We start from the raw sequence: 11,387 nt of genomic DNA, 5'->3' as shown, positions 1-11,387 counted from the left end.
GATGATTCTAACTCTCTATCTCTCTCCCTTCCTCTCTGTACAAAATCAATAAAATATATTTTAAAAATAAATAAATAAATAAAGAAGCTTCCCAGTTCAGTCTACATGACAATCTTGGTGATTTCAGGGGGCTGTGGAGTATTGATTATCCCATGGCCAATGGGATCACAAACACACACTCCAACACGGGTGTGGTCACATGGTACGCCGTGCTATCAGGCAAACATCCAGATGATCCCAAAACACAGCTTTACATTATCATTGAAATGAACATTAAAAAAATTAAAGTCTTGCCCTAATCGGTTTGGCTCAGTGGATAGAGTGTCGGCCAGCAAACTGAAGGGTCCCAGATTCAATTCCAGTCAAGGGCATGTACCTTAGTTGTGGGCACATCCCCAGTAGGGAGTGTGCAGGAGGCAGCTCATCAATATTTCTAACTCTCTATCCTTCTCCCTTCCTCTCTGTAAAAAATAAACACATTAATAAAAAAAACATTTTTTAATTAAAGTCTTAAAGAACATGTAGAACACCACCATTCCCCCGCCCTCCCCTATTTGAGATTATGTCAGGCTGCCTCCACTTTGCCTGAAAACCCTCCCAGTTCTAACATTCTTTGGGTTTCCCTGGTAACCATCTGCTTGTGGAAATGACAATTAAGTTGTTCAGCTGCCTGGTTCACTTAGTTCCCCCATACGGCTCTGTGCCAGGGTCAGGAAGGCCTGAATGTGCCCACCTGCAGTGACATGCCAACAAAGGAGGGACCCTCCTGCGGTCAGGGATGATCTCGAAATACAGAGTGGGGAATTCCTAAGCCTGGATGAGCATCGCTCATTCACCCACTGCCCCATTTGCTAATCTGTCCATCCGTCAGCATTTGCTTCTGCCTGTTATATCTGAGGCCCTAAATTTGGGAGAGAGAAGATGAGGTTACAAAAATAATAAGCAAGGTTTACGGTAGCTGGCCTAATGTAAATACGATCACTGTTCTATACATACGTATAATTACTCTCCAATAACATGGCCTCCTCCTGGGAAGATGGGGGGGCTCACTTTTCTCTGTGTCCTCTTTGTACCTCTGTGATTTGCATCTGGAATATATAATCACCTACTCCAGAAGTAAGTTTCCATCGTAATCAGTATCCCTGCCTGCCATCCAGTGCTTGGGCCATGTGAGCAGCCTGACCCTTCTGTGGTCGTGAATGTAAGGGGATGGGGGGTGTGTGTGGGTGTCAGTAAATGGTGCGAATCAGGAGGCAGCTTTTGGCCCTGCTGATCATGGGCTCTGTGGCCTTGTCCAAAAGGCTGCCCATCCCACCCCACCATGCCCCAACAGGGTGCTGTGCCTGGGATGAACTGCTTGAGGATAAAAGGGTAGACCCCCTGCTGTGGCCTTAGGAGAACTGTCAGGGGAGGGGGGAGCCGCAGATGAGTGAAAGTGACCGGGCACGTGCATCCTTTTCTTTCCCCAAATATTTTCCTTGGAGCTGTCCAGTGCTCTCCCAGCCTGCTGCCACGGGTGAATGGTGCAGCTTTCAATGGCCGGGCTGTATGCCTTCCCTTCCCTGAAAGACCAGGAGGGCCATTGCACATGTGTCCCTGCCTCTGGAGTCCCCAGACAGTGGCTTCAGCTTACTGCAGACCTGACTGCAGAGGAAGAGAAGGCCACTATTGGTCACACTAAAATGTCAAACCCTTGTTGTGCCTCAAAAGACACTAGCGGCAGATCCAGGAACAGAATTCCCAGGAATCGATAAGAACCATGCCAAAACAAAACAAAAACAAGGAAATACAGCAGGAGAAGAAATCCAAACGACCAATCAAATGAAGACATGTTTCAGCCCCACTGATCAGAGACACACAAATTAAAAACTCAAACGAGAGACACTTGGTGGCCCCCATCAGAGTGGCATGAATCCCAAGGTCTGACAATTGCCCGCGAGACTCTGGATGGCCAGCCCCTCAGGTGCGGCCTGGTGATGGTGGCGATGGTGGACAAGGTGAGCCATCCCGTACCACAGGGACCCCCTCCCTGAGCGCACACGGTGTCTCATGCCAGGATGTTCACCGCTGGGCCATTGGTGTGGTGGGAAACTGGAAGTAACTCAAATGCCCATCCATAGGAAGTGGATCCATACATTGTGGTACATCTAGTACGTAATGAAATAATTAAGATAGTGGCAACATACTGTATATGCAGAGCTCTGCCCACCAACACAGATAAATTTCAAAAAATTGTTGAACAAAAATAAGCAAATTGCTTGCATAGGAAGCTATGTACAATATTAGATCATTTACAAAAGCTTTAAAAATCTGCAAAACATTGCTTTAGTATGTGTTTTACATATGTGGCATAAATACAAAAACATATACAGGAATGAATCACACCAACCTCAGGAATCGAGGTATTGGATTCTCTGGGCTGGAGGGAGGGGCATGGGCCAACAAGCATCTATTTATTTGTTTCACAGTCCAGGTTCTGGGAGCATGGGAGTTGTATGTATTTGTCCCCATATTTTTCTTTGTTAAAAACAAATATATCTCTTTATTGATTTCCAGAGAGAAAGGAAAAGGGAGAGAGAGACAGAAACATCAATGATGAGAGAGAATCATTGATTAGCTGCCTCCTGCATGCCCCATACTGAGGATCGAGCCCACACACAGGCATGTGCCCTTGACCGGAATCAAACCGGGAACCCTTCAGTTTGCAGGCCGACGCTCTATCCACTGAGCCAAACCGACTAGGGCCGTCCCCATATTTGCCATGTGTTAAATATTTTATAATTTAAAAACAGCAGGGAGCCAGGCAACTGCTCCAAAGTCAATTGTGTCCCAGGTCACTGATCACTGTTAGAAAATGCCATCTGGAGGTTTCCTCCTAGTCCTTCCTCCTGGTCCTCTTCCCCAAGGATCCCGCCTGAAAACACAGCTACTGGTAACCTACACTCTGAACTGGCCCCTGCCCTCAGCAAGCTAATGTGCAGGCTGGCAACTGCTGGGAGGAGGCGGCGTCTCCCAGCCATTCCCTCCCTGGCCACCTACTCCCACCCCTCACCACCTTTTCTGGCTTCTTGGCACGTGGCTGGCTGCTCACTCAGTAGGTTCCCGTCTGTGGGAAATCCTTGACAGGCCCAGAGACCAAGGAGGTTCAAAGAAACCCCACCCATTTGTCAGTGGAGTTCTCTGCTAACCACAGACTAGGCTCAACAAGGGATGCTCAGTGGGGAGAAGTGAGCTGGGAGTCAAGACACATCTGATCATTTGCTGACTTACTCTGGGTCAGTGACACAACCTCTCTGAGCCTCAGTGTCTCCACAGATACACCAAGAGGATCTACGGTCTAATGCGGTAGTTCCAAGCCCAGAAGCATCAGAGTCAAGGTTGAGGGGGTGAGGAGGCTTTTAAAAACATAAATCACCTGATCCCCTTAATTAGAATTGCCTGGGGCAGGCCCTGGAATTGTGTTTCTATTGAATCGCTAGGCGATTCCAATGCATGGCCAAGTTTGGGCACCATGTGCCGGTCATCCCAAGTTGGACATCCATGTGTGTGCGCACACTCAGTCCACACGGCCTTATTTTCTCTCCCCACCCCCAGTGCCTTCCTGAGTCCTTGTTAATCATCACCCTGAATAGTTTATGCCAAGTGGGGTGCTGGGTGAGAACGAGGGAGCAGATGAGCTTCCAGAATGCAGCCCCTCTCCGCCTCCCACTCCTTAGTAACTGCAGGGAAGCCAAGGAAGAGGGGAGGGGGCAAGCACTCCCCCCTCCACAGGTGGAGGAGGGCCAGGTGGTAGAGACAGGCCCATATGCTGAATGCCTGCACCTTTGCCCCGAGGCCCAGGGCTCCCTTCCTCCCTGCTCTCCCCCCAGCAAGGGCAGGAGTCATCACAAATCACAGAGTCCTGGAAATCAAAGGCAGACAAGGTTTCCTCCATCACAGCCATTCACCACCGTCTTACCACCCATACTGTTGCTTAATTGGCACTTTCTTTTATATTGACTCACTGTCTTTTTTTACTTGAATGCCTGCTTTCGCCTCATTCTAAGCAATAATATTTGTGAAATAACAGGTTTCATGTGCTGGTTATTTTTTTGTTAATACACATTAAAGATATACACAAAATGATTTCCATTTTTAGGGTCCATCTATTTATCTCCTGATGTTACTTTGTGCGTCACCACACTTCCAGAAACACGGAGCTGGTCCAACCCTCTGATTGTACAGTGATATCAAGGAGGCACGGGGAGGGGGGCCTGCCAAAGTGGAACCCCGTATTCCCACAAACAGCCACACTGGAGGGGTGCACAGTGCACACCTACGGGCCTGTGATGGGCTGCAGGCACCCTGGTGACCTTGACCTTTGGGAGACCTTTCTTTGGTTGTGTACTGCCCCCTCCTGGCAGGTCCTTCTGCAATATGGCTCTTCCTAGAAAGAGCACAAGAGGAGGGGCCTCGTAATGGAACCGAGAGGACCCTGCCTGAGGTGAGAAGTCGGGACAATCAGGGAAGAAGACATCGTTGAGGAGATGGCATTTGAACTTGGCTTTGAAGGAGGAACAGACTTGGATGGGCCTGAATACCTGTAAAGAAGCTGTGACTTGCCAAAACCAGTTTGGCTCAGTGGCTAGAGTGTTGGCCTGCGGACTGAAAGGTCCCAGGTTCGATTCCGGTCAAGGGCACGTACGTTGGTTGCAGGTACATCCCCAATAGGGGGTGTGCAAGAGGCAGCTGATTGATGTTTCTCTTTCGTCGATGTTTCTAACTCTCTATTCCTCTCACTTCCCCTCTGTAAAAAAAAATCAATAAAAAATATTTTCAAAAAAAAGAAGCTGTGACTTGATCCCATGGCCAGTGGTTCACCTGGGAGGTTTGATAAGCAGAGCAGTGTGGAGCAGTGGTAGCCAACCGGTGGTCTGCAGACCGCTGTTGGTCCGTGGGGTCTGAAATGTTGGCATGAAGAACAGACAGGAGAGAAGAGAGCAGTGGCAGAGGCAGCATGAAGGAGAAGGTCTAGGTCAGTGGTCGGCAAACTCATTAGTCAACAGAGCCAAATATCAACAGTACAACGATTGAAATTGCTTTTGAGAGCCAAAAACAGACTTTTGCACATGGGCCATAAAGTTTTAATCGCACTATACATGTCTGCCCGCACATGGTATTTTGTGGAAGAGCCACACTCAAGGGGCCAAAGAGCATGTGGCTCGTGAGCCTCAGTTTGGTGACCACTGGTTTAAGTGAAGAGGGTCAGGGCCTGTCTCTGCGCCTATCCTACTGGGGACCTCGCCACGTCCATTCCTGCCTCTGGCCTGCTTCCTTATCAGTAAGCAGAGAGAACTGGGCTTGATGCTCTCCAAGGACCCTTCCAGCTCTGGGAGATAAAACCACATACATAAGAAATTATGCTGCAGGGACTGTGAATTGTTACAACCCTTTTGATAGTTAATCTGGCTTTTTAGCTATTAAAGTAAGACCGGCATCCCTTTTGGCCTACATTTGATCCTATCCTGCCATAATGAAAGCTCGGGGCTATCAGGATTTATTTAGAGCAGCACCATTGAATCAGCCAGAAAGCTAGCAGTGAGTAATCTGTCATGCTGTCTCCCACCTCTGTCTGTCATTCATCTTGCCCAGGGACTGAGCACTCAGCAGCTGGAGCATGTCCAAACCCTGCCGCTGACAGGATGCACGGCCCGCACCTCGGCCTCTGCGCTTTGGTTTCCTCATCCATAAGCCGGGCTGGGACCCAGGGACATGCCTCCCAGGATGCTCGGAGGGTTAAACTGGTTAGTGCTCACACACCTCACAGCACAGCGCTGGCTCCGGGTACTCGCTCTACAGATGTGAGCTGCCACTCACTGCTACTCAAGAGGCTATTTCAGATCCAAACGCCTGGAGAAATGGCTCTGATGTGTTATTAAGTGGAAAAAGCTAGTTGCAGACTTGTGCATTTAGTATGATTCCCCTTTTGTCAAAAAAAAAAAAAAGAGAGAGAAAGAAATGAAAAAGAAAAGGAGGATTAAAGCCTATGAAGGAGGTGTTTGTCTATCTCTGCAGAGGAAGGATGTGAAGGAATCTGACACCAGTTCCAGGCCCCCTCCCGCTCCCGCCCCAGATTGATTGTGGAGGGAAGGCCTGGGATATGGGTAGTGGGCTGGAATGGATGAGAGGAAAGATGAATTTTGTCTCTGTACACCTGTGAATTGTTTGACGTGTTGCTTTGGTAATAACTTGGCAACGTTTTATAAGTCTTCAAAACCTCCAGTGAGATTAAAGAAAGAGAAAGAGAGAAATTGTCATCCCATGAGAGAAAATGAGGCCATGGGAAACCTACTGGCCCAAGGGACTTGGTCTAGGGAGAACCTGTTGTTAAAGTGGAGGAAGAGACTATCTCTGGGTCCTGGGGTCAAGGGCAACCTCCCCAGATGAGCCCCTCACCTGACAGTTCCAATATTGGAAGGAGCCCTTTCCAACCCCTTCAACCGAAAGAAATGATGAGGATCAGAGAGGCCAAGAGAGTGGCCAAGGTCATGCAGCAGAGCCAGGCCAAAAGGGTAATTTCCTCTCTCCTGGCCCAGCACCCTCCCCGTATCATGGTGCCTACCTCCCACTTCTGTGCGGGAGGCACTCCTGCTGGGAAAGAAAGGGGATAATGCCCCACCTGCTTAGCTTCCCTTCCTGCTGACAGTCCTTGCGTCACTCATGTTCTGAGTGCCCTCGCTGTGCCCTGCTGGAGAAGTCAAGATGACTAAGGCATGCTGCTTGCTAAGGCGCTCCCAGTCGAGTGGTTTGGAAGCTTCTGGCTTCCACGACTAACAAAGACATATTTTTCTAACGGGTAGGCAAATGCTCGGAAGCTAATTTTTTTTTTTTTTTTTAATGCACTGTTTTGTTTGCTGCTGTCTTAATTGTTGCCATGTTATATTCTACCAGTTTAATGTTTTAATTTTGTGCTTGGGCCCTGCGGCAATTCAGTGAAGGGTATGATTTGGAAAATCAAGGAAATAAAGAAATTGTCCACAAAAGAGCCAGCCTCCCAGGAGCCGAGGACAAGCCTAAGTGCCTCAAATGAATTTTATTAGGAACAAAACAAAAACAAACAACCTGTTGCCAGACAGAAGGAATTAGACCATCCTGCTTGGTTTGGTTTTGTGTTTGTGTGTGTGTGAGTGTGTGTTTTAATTTAATACCAGTCCTCCATTTCTTTCAAGGTCAGCCAAGGACTCAGCCCCTGGTTCCTTCTCCATTGCCTTCCAGAAGCCTCCACATTCCTGCTTCCAGGCTTATACTCAGGGTACACCGGCCTCTGCCTCCTCTCCTCTGCAAAAGACGGGCTGTAGCCACCCCTGCAGTTGCCAATACTTATTGATTGGGATGCAGCCTCTAGAGTAGGGGTGTCGAACTCAATCAGAGAAGGGGCCAAAATCTAAAATCCAGCCTAAATCGCGGGCCGAATGGTTTACTGAACAGTCATAAACTGTCATTGTGATGGAAACGCAGCGGAGTGCAGTGATGACAGCGCGGTGCGGGCCACATTGTAAGGCCTGGAGGGACGGATTTGGCCCGAGGGCCTTGTGTTTGACACAAATGTGCTCTAGAGGATTTACATCCTATTAAGGTATGCATTCTCCTGGGGCGATAATGCCCCCAAGGGGGTGAAATTGGCTCTTGGAAGGGTGAAAATGTCTTTGACCTTCTCATTTAATGCACTGTTTTATATGCTCATCACCTGTTCACTGTCTCAGTGAGTAGCCCATCTAGCCATCCAGTCAGTAACCTGAGCATCACCATCAATTCAAGTTGCCAATTCTCTCCCGGCTCAGGCTCCTGATTACCAGCCTCACAGCAGCCCAGCCCAGGATGGCTTCCTGTCTCCCTGAAAATTAACCCTGTCTGTCCCTGTCTGTCTCCACCGCCCTCCCAGCCCAGATCCCAGGGCCCAGAGCCTGGGCATCTCTTTGGCCAACACTTAGACTCCTGTGCCCACCCTCCAATCTGGCAAAGCCCTAGGCCTGGATAAATTCCACTAAGCACCTTCCCCCTGCCTATATCCAGGTAGGTGAACTATGAAGGCAAATCGCTCAGCAGAACAGGACAGGACACACATAAGTGAATGACCACCGCCCTCAACTAGGTTGGCAACACTCTCCAGCAATTAGGGATTCTGTAGGCACATTTGCTCTTCAGTTCTCTGAACGCTCATTGTCCTCCTTCCTTCCAACTCCTCCCCACCTCTTTCTCGCTCACAGCAGACCTTGCCTCCCACTTGGCAGAAAAAATAGAAGTTTGAGATGAAATCTCCCTTAACATCCCACTGCAAACCTACATCTACATCTGCACCCGTCCTCTCTTTGTTCTTTCTTTGGGTTCTGGAGAAGCCATCCTCCTCCTCTCCCAGACCAACCCCCCACCTACTTGCCTGATCCCACCCCTCACATGTGCGTGTGAACATCCTTGCTGATGTCTCCCCTGTTTCCTGCACCCCTCATTGATCTCTCTCACTTTGATCTCCTATCAGCCTTTGAACACATTCAAGTTTCTTTCACCTCAGGACACATAGGGACCCTGACTCACAGACGCTCTCTCCTCCCCTTCACACAAAAACCTCTCAAAGGACCCTCAGCCTCCCTCAGCCCTCCTTCACTCAGTGACCACTGCCATCTGACCTTCTCTAGCATTCCACGGAAGTAGCACTCTCCCTAAAGCCACCAACCCCCCCCTCCCCGCCTGTCATTAAACCAGAACTGGTAGTTCCACTCTGATCCTGTCCCACCTCTCAGAGCATTCCCAGTGGACTCTCCCTACCTTCCTGAAACTCTCTCTCTTGCCTTCCTTCCCTATAGCCACTCCCCTGGGTTTTCTCCTCCCTCCTCATCCTGTCCAGAGTCTGTCTTTATGCGCCCTAAGCTGTGGCTGTGCCTTGGAGTTTCATCCTGGGCCACTCCTCCTCTCTTCCTGCTCTCTCTCCCTGGCAGACCTGCCCTCATCCACAGTCTCCATGGTCATCTCTCCACAGATCACTTCCCATCTCCATGTGAGTCAAACCCAGGCTTCCAAGTGCTTACCCAATATCTGCATCTCGATCTCAACATGTCTAACGTGGAGCTTTCACTTTCATGTCCCCCCTCCTCACTCCTTCCCCATCCGATTCCTCTCTGGTTTCCCCTGTCTCTGTGAAAGTCACTATCTGCCTGTTTGCACAGAGACCTCTGAGTCCATTCTAGTACTCCCTGTCTCTTACCTTCCTTTTCCACACATCTTTGTTATGATTATACTACCCCAAAACTCTGGAAGCTTCCACAGCTCCCCAACTCCACTGTCACCAGCACCACCTCCATTCCCTCTGGATGCCTGCCTGCACTCCTATCCCTAACTCGTCTTCCTGCATTTGCTCATATATACACTACTCCATTCTCCACTGGGCATCCACACAGGTCACGTTAACATTCCAGTGTCATCCTGTCACTCTCAGGCTATTCTGTCAGTGGTTTCCAATCACTCGCAGGATGAAAATTAGATCCTTAATGTGGAGTCTATCCTCCACCCACCTTCTTTACTCCCCAGTCCCTCTGCTTTCCCTCAGGGCCCTGCTACAAAGGACCTTACTACCTCTGCTCTCAGCTGTATCTTCTGCCTGAGGCCCTTTGCACAGCTTCTTCCCCCAGGACTCTTTCCACATCCTCCCCTACACATAGTTAAGCTTTCCTCACAAACACCTCTTCCTCAGAGAATCCATCCCTAATGCCCAAGGAAAAATAGATCCCTCCTTCCTATTGAAAGTTTTCACGGTAATGGCTAACATACATACACACACCACACACACACACACACACACACACACACACACACACACACGGCACTATGTTAGGAGCTCTTCTGAGCATGTCCACTTAGAACTCATTTACTCCTCATGAAGACCTTATGAGGTAGAAACTACTACTATAATTATTTTACGGATGAAGAAATTGAGGCACAGAGAAGTTATGTAACTTATCAAGGTCACATCATTAATGAGAGGCAAAGCCAGAATTTGAGCCGGGCAGTGTGACTCCAGGGAAGAAAACACTGTCCTTTTCCTTTCTGTATTTATTCTAACAACGAATTGGCATGACCGTTTGTTTAGCGCGTGTCTCCCCATTAGGTTGTAAACTCTACTGGGATAGAGACCATTTCATCCTTAATAGTGGGTAAACATTTGCTAACTAGCTATATGTAGATGAGTCTCTTCCCTCTTCTCCCTTCACTGCACTCATTCAGTCACATGGTCCTGTCCCTCCCCTCCCCGTGTCTTCCGGGTGCATTCCTAGGAGGTTCAGTATGTGCTTATCTGCTGTGTGCCCTGATATTTGATGGGAAATGGTAAGTGTCTGTACACATTCAACGTTTTCGAGAGCAAAGACGAGGTGGTTCGTGCTGTCTTCAGATCCTTAACCGGTCCACGGAGTTATAAAACAGCTCATTAAAATAGTCCCCAGCCTAGCTCATCCTGTCCCTGCCAACTTCCTCTCAACTTCCTCTCAGCAACCCCACAGCCTCTAGTTTTATTTATTTTTTTTTAAATATATTTTATTGATTTTGTACAGAGAGGAAGGGAGAGAGATAGAGAGTTAGAAACATCGATGAGAGAATCATCGATCAGCTGCCTCTTGCACACCCCCCACTGGGGATGTGCCCGCAACTAAGGTACATGCCCTTGACCGGAATCAAACCTGGGACCTTTCAGTCCCCAAGCCGATGCTCTATCCATTGAGCCAAACCGGTTTCGGCTTTATTTTCCTCTGCGAATCCATCCTCCACACTTGGGTCATAGCAATCTTTTAAAAGCACAAGTGCAGGCCACCCTCCTGAATAACACCAGTGAGAGACTACCCATTGTTTTTGAAGGGCAAACTCTGCTGGTGGGTGAGGGGGTGCTATAGGCACTGTCTACTTCTTCATTCTCGTGTTCCCTCTTCCTACCTCCACCCCGACCCTACAGCCCAGCAGCACAGGTTGGGTTCTATGTTTGGGTTTACCAACCTGTACCAGCCTATGGCTTTTCCTGTCTTTACTCAGCTGGTGCCTCTGCCTGGGATGCCAGGCCTTTCCTCTGCATCTAAAATTCCCTCCTCCATCTTTAAGCTTCTGTTTAGATGTCTCCTCGGGTGCCCCGCATCCCTGCTCCCACAGGCTCTGCCTGTCCCCGACAGTGCACATAAGAGATTGAATCATAGTTGCTTGGTTACCGTGTCTCTTGTCCCTGTGAGTGAGTTTTGTGGGCAGCCGCCATGCCTTATTGGTCTTTCTTATCCACCCCCTCATTTCACTAGCCCATGCTACTCAAGATATGGTGCTCATTAACTATTTGCTCAGTGAATGAATGATAAGGACAAATAGTTTGCCAATATCGG

The sequence above is a fragment of the Pipistrellus kuhlii genome, unplaced genomic scaffold (assembly GCF_014108245.1).
Source record: "Pipistrellus kuhlii isolate mPipKuh1 unplaced genomic scaffold, mPipKuh1.p scaffold_m20_p_8, whole genome shotgun sequence".
In the NCBI taxonomy this organism is placed as follows: domain Eukaryota; kingdom Metazoa; phylum Chordata; class Mammalia; order Chiroptera; family Vespertilionidae; genus Pipistrellus; species Pipistrellus kuhlii.
Note: the sequence above shows the minus strand (reverse complement) of the source record.